This window comes from Canis lupus, chromosome 2, assembly GCF_003254725.2.
Source record: "Canis lupus dingo isolate Sandy chromosome 2, ASM325472v2, whole genome shotgun sequence".
NCBI lineage: Eukaryota > Metazoa > Chordata > Mammalia > Carnivora > Canidae > Canis > Canis lupus.
Genome location: NC_064244.1, coordinates 39,931,904 through 39,945,031, shown reverse-complemented (window position 1 = coordinate 39,945,031; position 13,128 = coordinate 39,931,904). Strand labels below are relative to the sequence as shown.

Genomic DNA, 13,128 nt, shown 5'->3' with positions numbered 1-13,128 from the left:
CAGGGATAGGGCCTGAGACACCCTGTCTTTAGTAAACTCCTTAGATAATGCTGATGTGCAGCCATCAAAGAACACATCACTCTAGTTCCCATGGCATGTGTCCATACTTTTCTTATTACACATTCTCTCAATTGTAGTTACTTATTTACCTTTCAAATTCATCTACTAAGCCATGTGCTCTTTAAAGGCAGGACTGTTATCTTAATCAAATTGATGTCCCAGAGCCTAGCATAATTCTCTTTCAATACATGTTTTTGCACCAAACAAATGAATATGAGCAAATCTCAGACTTTTTAATTTTCTTAATGCCTCATGATTTCTCACAGGGACATATGAATTTAAGACAATAAAGTTAGGGGGCCTGGGTGGCTCAGGTGCTTAAGGGTCTGATTTTTTATTTTGACTCAGATCATGATCTCAGGGTCATGGGTCAAGTCCCCACACTGGCCTCCACACTGGGCAGAGAGTCTGCTGGGGATTCTCTCCTTTCCCTTCCTCCCACTCATGTCCTCTCTCTCTAAAATAAATAAATCTTAAAAAAAAAAAGTAAAGAAAGTTGTAAGGATTAAGTGACTTCTTACTCTTTCTTTTCTACATAACATAAGCCTTCTTCTCACAGTTGCATTTATTTTTTTTTTAAGTACCTGTTATATGCCAGGTATTGGTAGATACTGGAAACAGAATAATAATAGTTAATGTTTATTGAAAATCTACATTGATAGATTAACTCATTTCAACCTCAATGAAACCTGAGATATAGATATTAGCATTGTCCCTAATTTTACAGATGAGGAAAAGTAAGGCACAGGTTAGGTAATGTACTTAAGTCATCCACCACAGAAAGTAATGGAGCCAATGCTTGAACTCAGACAGTCTGGATCCAGACACGTTAGGCTCCTCTGAGCCTAATGGAGCTTCTTGCTACTAAATGACAAATAAAGCATTAGGTCCCTGATGCTAAGGAGCTCACAGCCTCACAGGAGAGATGGACAATGTCAAAACATATTCTCATGTCACGTATAGAGGTATAGAGTAAGGGAAAGTGGTTCTAAGTACACAGCTCAGGAAGTTTTAATTCTTGCATTGAGGTATGTAGGGAAAACATAGTAATGCAGACTTCAAGAGGTGGGTTTGGGTTGAGCCACGAAAGATCGTTAGTGGAATGTGGCCAAAGGTATGGACACATGAGAACTCATGGTATATATGGATAGGCTTTAGGCTGAGTGCATTTATGGTGGCTTCAAAGAAGCAAGGGTAGATGGTGAGATGTGGAAGGGCAGTACTGGCAGATAAGACAGGAAAGGTGGGTGTGATCATTAGAACTCTCACGGAAAGTCTGGTTCAAATGGACTTAAGCAGCAAGAGACTATCTTGCCTCATTAAACAGGGTCACAGGATGGGGCTGGCCTTGGGCACAAGGATGTAAGACTTCAAATCATATGCTAAACATCTTGTGTCTTTCTCACGGTCTCTCAACTTGGCCTCTGTCTCTTAGCACCATTCTTTGGCTGCAGCTCCAAAACATAATCATCTCCTGCTCAAAGTACTAAACTCAGCAACTGAGAGTCCACTTCTTCAGCACTTCCAGAAAACCCACAGAAATACATTTCACTGACCCTGATTGATCAGATTTGAGGCATATGATGGTCCCCGCTGTCCTTACCCCAATCACTCGAGGGTGGAATGCATAGACTGGTTTAGCCTCAGTCCTACACTTCACCTTTGGAAGTCATGAACTAGTCACAGAGCATGTGGGCAAAGAAGGTATATGCCTCAAAGTAGAACTGGGGTATCACGTTCCCAAGAAGAGTAACTACATACTGGGTGGCAACATAACAAATGCCCGCTAGAGTAGAAGTTCAGTTTTTGAGAGTCCTTGGATGTTGTCTGTAACGAGTGATCAAGGCTTTTTCACCTTGTATTATGGAGTTTCTTTCTCAGCCTCAAGCAATGAGCTTTGTTTGGTCACTGGCCATCCAGAGACCTTGCTTTTGTTCTTTTGGGCCCAAACTGAGTTGAAAAGTAGGTTTCTGTCTCCCCTTCAGCTGTGAGGATGTTCACCATGGAACAAGATACGGATTATAAATCATGCTTTGGATTTCTAGAGAAAGCCTCCCAGGCTCACTCTGCTGAGTGTTTGCCAAAGTTGCCTAATTAGACCACCCTCGCCCCCAACTACATGATCCCCATCCTATTGGCAGCAACTTTAGAGGGGAAGTTCCCGAGACGGGAATTGTTTAGATGGAAACAATCATTCTGGAAGAGCCTTGGCCTCCTCTGGCATGAATTGAGCATTTACAGTAGTGAAGCCATGTTTTATTTATGTTATTTCCTCGAGACCTCTGGTTAGCTTCTCTATTTGCAATGCAAATCAGAATAGAAAAGGTTTTATATATTCTACATACACTTCTCTATACATCCACATTCAGTGACAAATTGTAATCTCTTGGCCCAGCAGTTCTAGTGTGATTTCAGTTAATAAAAATATTCACCAATTACAGTTCTAGCTTATGCAAATAGACTCACAGTCATCTGAAAAGCTGAGACCAAGCAGCAGACTTGGGGGCTGAGAAAAGTAACATCATTGATTACACTGTTGTTTGAAGGGCCAACTTCTATGAGATACCCTAACTTATACCCCAGAACTCAGAAGGCAAGGACTGATAACCATGAATTCAAACATCACTTTGCATGCGCGTTCTTACTGGTATCCCATTAGATGCCAAGGGAAAAAATTCAGAGCCACCTTTGAGGGAACAAAAAAGGAACCTTGTGTCTCTGCATCTGGTACTGCCTGCAAGTGGAATGCTTAAGTTTTCCCTGGGGGTGGTGTGCTCTCCTAGCTGCTGGCTAATTGTATGCCCTTTTGTGTAAGGCACTGCTCAAGTAGCTACCCTTTAGGAAAGGGTAAAAAGGTTTTAGATGAGTCACTTCATAGAATCCATGTGAGTAATAACTGGACTGGCTCAAAAGCTAACTCATGCACTAGAATTAACCACCCAAATATAAGAAATGCCGCTCAGCCTTCTGGCCACCCATGGCCACTGCTCAATCCCAATATTTGTCATTTGTGGTAGGAGTGGCCAGCAGCTAATGACACACTGGCCATGAGGCAGGCGTCCATAGTCATACTTTGTTAGCCGAACGACCTGACACAGGTGTGTGTTACCTCCCTTTCTAGACCTGGCACATTACTGGGAACAATGGTTCTTCTTTCATTCTATCAGCAGTATTTTTTCTCAAATTAGGTTGCCTTGCATGATGATTTTCTGCTTTCAGAAATTAGACTCATGTGCACATAACGTAATACCATATTATCCATGATGACAGAGTGGAAGATGCCTGTCCCTACTGTCACGTAAGCTTTTAGAAAAACAGATTGCCATTTTCATTTCTCACTGGTTCTCCTCAAGGGTGCACCCTGGAAACACAACCCTTAGAAAACAGCAGTAGCAGCAGGTCCAGTAGCACAAATGCCCCTCTGGAAATTGTATTGCAATGGGGAGCAAGGATAATCAGTATATTGAACTTAGACGAACCTAAGTAGCTCTTAAAATTCAAACCATGAATTGTGGCCTCATTCTGGGGGAATTCACTGCTCTCCAAGATAGAAATCTGTTTGGCAGAAGAGAAATGTTTGTTTTAAAATGAAATTTATTTCATTAATAACTACCCACCCAGTTAGGTTTCTTTCTAGAATTCTGTAAATAAAGTTTCCTGCATTGCCTTTCCCAGTGATGGATGAAAAGTGGATTTACCTTTTGAGGAATGGATCCTAAGAAGATAGCCAAGTCCTCATTTCCTGTTGGTAATAGTGGCGTCTAATGTTTTCTGGCTATTTTTCCTCCTGAATAATTAGATGATGCAGCACACAGAAGGCACCAAAGAGGCATTCATCAGGAGTTGGAGAGATTCAACATGGGTCACTAAGGTGCCATATGTTGGCCTAATTTGAAAAGAAATTCTACAAACTATGGCCAACATATATTAGAAATCAGGATGTCTATCTGGGTAATTGGGTTTTTACAAATCCTAAGTTGTCTATTAGAACATGTCTGTCAGATAGTTAAAGCAGCAAGTCACACAAGGGGTACATTTGGTTAAATAACACAAGTTGATCTAATCACCAATTAAACGAAAGCAAAATATTAGGCTCCTTTGAGAAAACATATCAGACATTTGGTATTTTTCTCCATATCATCCAGATGCCCTCTTTTCCTCATAGTTTTTATATAATATATATATATATATATATATATATATATATAGAGAGAGAGAGAGAGAGAGAGAGCATGCACTAATGGTGTGCTGTTATATATATTTTAATGTTGACTACCAAAGGGGTTGAGGGAGGGCAGGGTAGGAAGGTTGAAAATAAAATTCCACTGATAATATCAGCTTTTTTCAGGTGCTACCAGCCTGAAATAAATAGAGCTCTTAGACCGCCTACACAGCCTTCTTGCTTATGCGAATATTCTTCCATTTTTTGCCTTAAATCACAGGACACAATTCTGCTTTCTCAGGAGATACATTGAATTTCATTCAAACTATGTAAGAACCCAGCCAAATAAAATCTAGTATGGGTCAATCACTGTAATAATGTGGCAAGGCTAAGAATGCTGCTTTATTTAATCTTTGATTTCTTTAAACCTTTCAAATAATTCGGAGTTTCTCTGGGTTGCATAATTTAATAATGAAAAGAAAATAAGATTGTGAAACCTACTTTTTCTCTCTCCCTTTCTCTCTCTTTCTCTCTGATCTACAGCTTGAAAATATCTTTTCAGTTCCTTCCCTTCAATTAATGAAATAGTTTCCCACCCCACTCCCATCCTGCCTGGAGACACCATTACCATGGTTACCTGGATACCTGTTCTCAAAGAATATATGTAGTAGCAATTGACAATTTAAACATCTCAATGTGTTGCACTCAGGAACAGTAATGAGACCATTATGAAACTACTTGTAGTGAAAATACCATTTATGTTACAGTCTGAGATTAAAACTTTAATTTGTATTCATTTACTCAATTTAAAGAGATAAGGTTGAGGAGGTTGATCTCTGTAGCTAAATAGCAACTCACTGACATGCAATGCCGTCTACCTGAGACAAGACATTGAGGCTGCCTCTTGTTGAATACATGTTGATAATGCTGAGAATTCTCTCACCCAGCAAACTAATGGAAAGTTAACAGTAAAAGGCGAGTGTGAAGATGGTGCATTGGGGAAATGAGTGTTCTTCAATACTGAATCCATGTGAGGATCCAGAGAAAGAGATACTCAAGGATGTTGTCTTTATTTTATCTGAAGATATTGTTTTGGTACGCTTGCTTCAGGACCTCTCATATGGGTCTCTACTAGTTTTCTCTGGGAATAAACATACTTCCCTCTGAGCTTTAGCTTTCTTGCTGTCAAAATTTTTCTCTCTGAACCAAGGAACTTGACCTCAAGCCTGTTACAAAGAGCTGGGGAGATGATTTTCAAGTAACCTGAACTAGTGAAAATTAGAAAGACCCAAGTTTGCCAATATTGCAATTTAAAGAAAACAAATTAGAATGGATTAAAGATTAACCCTATAATTTCATTTATTCTCACAGTCTCACAAGCTATTTTGAGTGGGAGAGAAAGCGGGTAGTTATAGCAAGAATGCTGGGAAATTCAATTAACTATGGTATTGAGGCTGAAAGTACTGCTTATTGACTGTGTGCTCAACAGTATGTCCCTGATTCCTTTTTGCAGGACACATTTTTCTGTGACTTAGGATAGGACCTTTTATTAAGTAAATCTGATCCCCTGGAAAGGGGAAGAGGAAACACACTGAATTTCCCCATTCACATTCCTAAACCATACAATTTTTTAGAGAATTAAAAATCAAGACAAAGAAATGACATTCAACTCTGACAGAATTTCTGGATTGCAGATTCATACCATACACGTGCACACACGCGCGCGCGCGCACACGCACACACACACACACAGATTTCTAGATGGGTCAAGGTTTAAAGATTAAAAAACCAAATAATAGACACTAAATCAAAATGGATTCATGTTTGTTACCTATGGGTAAAGGAGAACCATGCTTTAGAATTCCATAAAGGAGAATCTATTTATAAATAGTCATATATATAAAGTTTTAAACTTACATATCTCATTAATAGTTATAATCAACAGGGCAAAGCAGGTGGAAGAAACTAGAACTCTCATGCATTGTTGGTAGAAGTAAATAATCCTTCATTGGATGAATAACTTGGTAATGTGAATAAAAATGTATATTTTCATTCAATTAGGACACTTTATTTTTAGGCATTTACCCTAAAGAGGTTTAAGTTGAATCAAAAAAAGAGTAAGAAAGAAAAAACAGCATATCAAAGCATCATTTATTATAATTTGCATGAAACCACAGACATCTTTAATGGCCTATGTATTTCAGTTTGACTTAGTTTTGATTATAAAGAAGGAAGCCCTTTGGTTTATATGAGAAATATTTGAAAAGATGTCCACCAAATTTTGTGATAGAAGTGTAGATGATTTTTAATTTCTTCTTTGTACATTTCTTAATAATTTTATTATTTTAATAAGCATTAATAAGCATGCATTAATATTACAATTGGGGTAACAATAGAGCGATAGAATTGTGTCTCCCTAAAAGATATATCAAAATTCTAACCAGCAGTACCTCAAAATGTGACCTTATTTGGAAATAGGATCTTTGCAGATGTAATCACATTAAAGTGAGGTCATACTGAATTACAGTGGCCCCTAACCCAGTATGACTGGTGTCCTTAGAAGAAGAGGAAGGACACACAGTAAGAGGACAGCCATGTAACAGTGGAGGCTGTGATTGGAGTGATGCATCTACAAGCCAAGGAATGCCAAAGATTGCTGGCAAACACCAGAAGTTAGAAGAAGCAAAGAAAAATCCTTCCAGTACAGGTCTCAGAGGGAACATGGCCCTGCCAACGCCATGATTTCAACATCCAACCTTCAAGACTATGAAACAATAAACTTCCATTGCTTCAAGCCACCCAGTTTGCTCCAGCAGCCCTAGAAAATCAACATAAAAGCCATTTTAATCTAAAGTAAGAGACTCTATTTACTCTCTGGGTGTGGAAAGAAGACACATCATCTTATCCTGCCACACATGGAATAGCAAACCCTACTATTAACAGTTCTGCATCCAATTTACTGATCTGGAAGTTAATTCATGTTACTTAGGAAAAAGAAATTCGAAATGTCTAACTTCTTCACTGTTCTACAGATGGCAAAATGCTGAAGTGGTCCGAATACACTCCCAGGTAACAGAAGCATTCTTTTCCAAGGCTCCAAAAGGCTTCTTCTTCTGTGAATCATCATGTAGATGATATTTCTGTGAAATATCTAGAGATATGTCTCATTGATGCACTACTTTAAAGAATTACAGGCCTGCTTATCACAGTTTTCATTTTTTCCTCAACCGTATTAAATATGACTCTACCAATGAGCTGAAAGGAAAACTAGGTCCCAAGTGTTTTGGCATATTTTCAGTATCGAAGGTCAACCACATAGCAGTGAGCCAGAATGCATTGTGAACAGACATATGGCATTTGTTTGGGAGAGGAGAGGTGGGAGGAGGAGGGTCCTGTTTTCCAGCTGCCTCCTAAAGTCAGCCTGGATTTCTGTAAAATCTTACTGTATCTTATTTAGGCTCATAATCATTTTCTTTCTAAGTGGTCTTTTGTAATCCTGAGAACCAAAAAGATATGATTGCAGGAAACTCATGCCTTCTAACTATGCCGCGTCTTTGGCAAAGTGAACTTGAGAATCTAATTGCATCAGGAGTGGGCGAATGTGCCAGTTCAGAGTGGAGTCTAAACACAAGGATAGAGGAACGAAAGACAAGGCATACTTCTATGGTATGTATGTAAGGCTGTAGCTTATGAAGAATATAGCACTGGGGCTTAAGTCACTCATATTCTTTTAGACTAACTGCACTTTAATCAAATTATACCTGTTTGGATGCTCTTAGGACAGAGAATTCAACTGAGTGCAGCCACTTCTATGTGCCTAAAGAACATGTGTTCGTGCCTAGTGTGATTTGGAAGGTAACCAGAAGACAAAGGATTAGTCAAGAACTTGGGTAGTTTCAAATGATAGAAACCCAACTTCAACAGGCTCATAATTTTAAAAAAGGAAAGAGATTTTGGGGGAGATTAAAGAGTAGAGATGGCATCCTGTCTATAAGGACTCATCATTAAATGTGTCTATTTATCACTGTACTCCCTTTAAGCTCTGGTTCTCCTTGGGTGGTGGCCTCATTTTCCCTCCTGCTAATGGCCTTCTCCTATGTGGTTGGAACAGGTATGGCTCAGCTCCAGACATGTGTTCCCATGGCTCATAATCCAAAATGAAGGAGAAAAATTCTCCTTTTTCAGTTTCCATACGTAAATCATTTCAGAGAAGCTCTGTCATGGTTAGTTTGGGATTAGAGGCCCATACCTGAGTTAGTCATCCTGACCAGGTCAACAGGATACTCTGCTTCACCAGGCCTAGATCCACTGCCAGGAGGGCAAGGTAATGGGATTGGCAACCCTCTTGAGACAATATAGGGTAGAAAGATCAAGTTTCCTCAAAGAAGTCAGGTTGCTGTTATCCAGAAGAAAAAAGTGATGCAGGAAAGACAAACAGTAAATGCCTGCTAGGATATCCAGACAATCCCCAAATACTGTCCTCCCTCCCTTTATCTAGGCTTCCATGCCACTTGAAATCTTTATTCTTTTAGGTTACAACTGTCCAATATTATATGAAAGAAAGATAGATGATACATAACAGATAACAAATGGATCAAAATTGCAAAGCTAACAAATGACAAACTCAAGTGTATAAACAAGTAAAAATTGATGGCAAAATAAAATTTGTATCTTAACTGAGGTTTAGATTAAGGAAGAGTTAGATCCATACATAATCCTTGGAAAGTATAAAGGACAGCTTATTTTTTAAAGCCAGCTATAAAGAATACAAAGCTATATTAAAAATACATCAAGGGCAGCCCCGGTGGCGCAGCGGTTTAGTGCCGCCTGCAGCCCAGGGCATGATCCTGGAGACCCTGGATCGAGTCCCACACGTCAGGCTCCCTGCATGGAGCCTGCTTCTCCCTCTGCCTGTGTCTCTGCCTCTCTCTCTCTTTCTCTCTCTCTGTCTCTATGAATAAATAAATAAAAATCTCTAAAAAATAAAAAAAAATACATCAAAAGGCAACTCGAGACTGGGGATGATATATACAAGTAGCATGCATTCAGTCTACAGTCTTACCTTTTCAAGCAGGAAGTCTATGAGTGGCCATCCAAAAACAGTGTCTCCTGTGAATTCTGAGCAGACCAGTTCACTACATAGGTAGAGTTAAATAGTGCACTTTATTCTCAAAGTGGGGCCTAGGCCACCAAGGCTTTATCAGGAAATGACTTCATTGAGGAAGAATTATAAATGAGTCGAAAAAAAAAAAAGAATTAAATAAAGGCTGTGGATCTGTAGCAGGTATGGTGCTTAGAGACAGAGCTGGAGGTTTTCCATTGTAGCCATGGTAAAAATTGAGATATGACCTTGACTTCTGATCACCCTCCCTCCTAGATGGGAGGACCTGGACCTTGCCTTGCCTGAGCTCAGCTCTTTGCTGAGATTAAGATGACATCAGACAGTGGAGTTCCTCAGACCCTTGCGTAGTTGTGGTCTGCACTATTTATTTCTCATTTTAGTATCAGCATTTGAGGGAAGACTCCAGGTGGTGAAGTTGTATTTCCATTTGGGAATCATATAGCCTTTTCCGTACCTTTTAAACAGGGCCTCAGTTGGAAGCAGCCCAGCCAGGCTCGTTTAGGAAAGGAAAGATTCAGGAGCCCACTCTATAGAAAATGAAGTTTCTAAGTCAAGTCAGTTGGTTTTCCATTAACCACATTCATATTATCTACTTAAAAGTCTATGTCTAAAACCATAAGATGCTGAACTCTTGGAAACAAACTGAGAGTTGCTGGAGGAGAGGCGGGGGAGGGGACGGGGTAACTGGGTGATGGGCATTAAGGAGGGCACGTGATGTAATGAGCACTGGATGTTATATGCAACTGATGAATCACTAAATCCTACCTCTGAAACAAATAATACACTATACGTTAAATTTAATTTAAAGATTTTTAAAAATTTATTTATGATAGAGAGAGAGAGAGGCAAAGACACAGGCAGAGGGATAAGCAGGCTCCATGTGGGGAGCCTGACGTGGGACTCGATCCCAGGACTCCAGCCAGGATCACGCCCTGGGCCAAAGGCAGGCGCTAAACCGCTGAACCACCCAGGGATCCCCCCGTTAAATTTAATTTAAATGAAACACTTTTAAAAAATCTATGTCTAGCTAAGTGTCTGGTTTTCTAGTTTTTGAAAAATTAAAACACAGAGAAAAGAAAAAGATCAACTAAAATCCCTTCATCCAGACAACCCCTTTTAAATTTTGATATATGCCATTCAAGGCTTTATTGCTATGTAAATATAGGGTGTAAATGTGTTTCTCATTCACAGCAGTAATTTTGTCTTATAGCGCGTATTTTATACTGCAGTTGTAAACCATAATGCATCTTAAAATGTTTTTCCATTTAAATGAATATTTTTCTATCATTTTAATCTATTGTGTAACTCTAACATTATATATATTTAATCACATATCACATTACAGAATGTTATATATAACGTTATATATGTCTAATTATACATATATATATAAAATGAAGACTTTAGGATATTCTTTATTTTTTATGACTACATATAATTCTGTGTTGATACCTGTATAAACTCTTATAAACTTTTATGGTAATTTCCTTAGGTTCAATTCCTAGAGGTACAATTGCTAAGTCAAAGTATTTCCAGAATCTTTAAGGGTTTGGATGGTGAGACAAGTTGGCATCCAAAATGATGTAAGAGTTTTCATCATCTCCCACACTCCATCAGAATATCATTAATTTTTAGAAATTCTGACTATTGGGGGGTGGATAGTATCCTCACCATATATCATGTCTTTAAAGACACACAGCTTTTCATATTTTAACATATCTGAAAACAGATTGCCTCTTGCAGTAGATAGTGACTCAACACTGTGGTTTGGTTTAATTGGCAGTGTTTTTCTTCCCCTCTCTTAGGAGCACATGAAGTAGCGGCATGCCCTCTGATCACGGGCATCTTAGATCCAGTGAAATATGGTATTCAATCTAAGCAATTTTAAGTTTTGGCCCAGCTTCCCTTGCCACCCACCAAGCTTCTGGGACCAGTTGCCCTTGCTAACTACTTGCAGTGTGCTCAAAGTATGTAAATTCAATTCAACTTTTATTCACGTTGCTGTGCATATGGCTCAGGGAATATAAAGACGAACATGACAGTGCTGAGAAAAACTTAATTAGGAAGGTCACTGCATAAAAACCGTGTAATGAATTTTACCTCAAAACCTTTGTGGAACAAGGCAGGATATAAATAAATAAATAAAGACATTATCTATACAGAAGCCAAATAGGCATGCATCTTAGATCATCCGTCACCCATGTTGCCTTTATTGACACACATGACTGCGTCCATGCTCCTCTGAGCTACCTGCATTTCCTTGACACCATTCTCTTCTGGAAAGAATAAACGCTGCTCATTTCACTCAAGAGGTATCCCCTTGTCTCCAGCTTTTCACCTGGCCACATCCTGCTCGGCCCTCAACACTGGGTACAGAGGTTACCCCCTTTGGGAAGTGGCTCTGGCTCCTCTGTCCCTGCCTTCTGTCAGCATTGTTTCCACAGTACTTGGTCTATTTAAAACCACACATCTTGCAACCTTTTCACCTGCCATGAGGAATGTGGGGGCATTCCTAGCATTCAAAAGCAGGACTCGGGTAAGACTGTCCCCGCTCATCCCAGATCAGCCACCTGTTACCTATCTATCCTTGGGCAGTCTTGAATCTTCAGTCTCAATTTTCTTATCTACAAATTAAAGTTAGCATTGCCTTGTTCAAAAGGCTGTTTTAGAGAATCAACTCTAATAAAGCATATGAAGCACTTAGCACAGGTGCTGGCCATTGGAAAACATTGAGGGGGAAAAATACTAGCTTACTGGCTCCCTGTCTCCCCAAGCAAACCAGTGCTCTTCCTTTATCTCTATGATCCCACTTATCTGATAAGGAACAAATTCTCAGTACAAATGCATTAAAATGCTTATACAGAAAAACTAAGCCCACAGCCTTAGGGGCTAAAAGAAATTAGGCGACGGACTTCTCTCTTTGGCTCAAGAGAGATATTCTGCTTTGTGAATGGCCTACTATCTGTCTGTCTATAGAGAAGGTTTTGTTAGTTTGAGCCTAGAGATGTGAAAAGCAATCAAAAGGACTAGAAGATCTCAATAGAACAGCCTTTTAGTGTATTTTTTTTTTATTGGTGTTCAATTTACTAACATACTTTGTTGTAGCAAATCGAACTCCAATAAAAAAATACACGAAAAAAATTCATTTTAATTGTCTAGGGTTGGGAGTTTTTTTTCTTGCTTACTGGGATTCTTAAGACTGCTAACAAAAACATGGTATTTCACGTATTAGTCATCCTTGCATATGGCTATTAGTTTCTTTCATTTACTTCCTGTGTCCCCTCAGAGGCGGATGTGATAGTAATTCAAAGATCTTATTAAACAGTGTGAATGGTCAGGACAGTGTACTAGCAGATGGAAAAAATGACTAAAATGGTATTTTGTCAAGTGATTCTATTGCTTATATTGGGAAATCTTTGCTCTCTTGGCACTAGAGCGATGACCAGCCTCCCATAAGGAATATGTAACTGAGACACATTAGGAAGTCACTCTACCCCAAAATGTCAACACATCTAGCCTTGCTGATGCATGCCTAAAATGATGACAGTAGAGCTTACTTTCTCTAAGATACTGTTCCACGTGGAAATGCCATTGTATCTGACCATTACACGCAGAAGGAACAGCCATAGTTCCCATTAATTGAACACTCTGACCTGCCAGCTAGATACATGTTCAATTACTTAATTTTTCAAACAATCCTATGAAGTGGAAAGATTTCTATTCTATAGATAAGGAAAGCGAGGCTTCCAAGTGAAGTAACTTGCCCAAACAGTTAGGAAAGATC

The 13,128-nt window shown here is 39.2% G+C and overlaps 1 protein-coding gene across 5 annotated transcripts in view; it reads left to right on the top strand.

The window, feature by feature from the left end:
- The window catches only part of PPP2R2B (protein phosphatase 2 regulatory subunit Bbeta), a 440,017-nt gene that overhangs the window by 105,833 nt on the left and 321,056 nt on the right, over nucleotides 1-13,128 (top strand). The gene's annotated exons all lie outside the window — the stretch shown is intronic.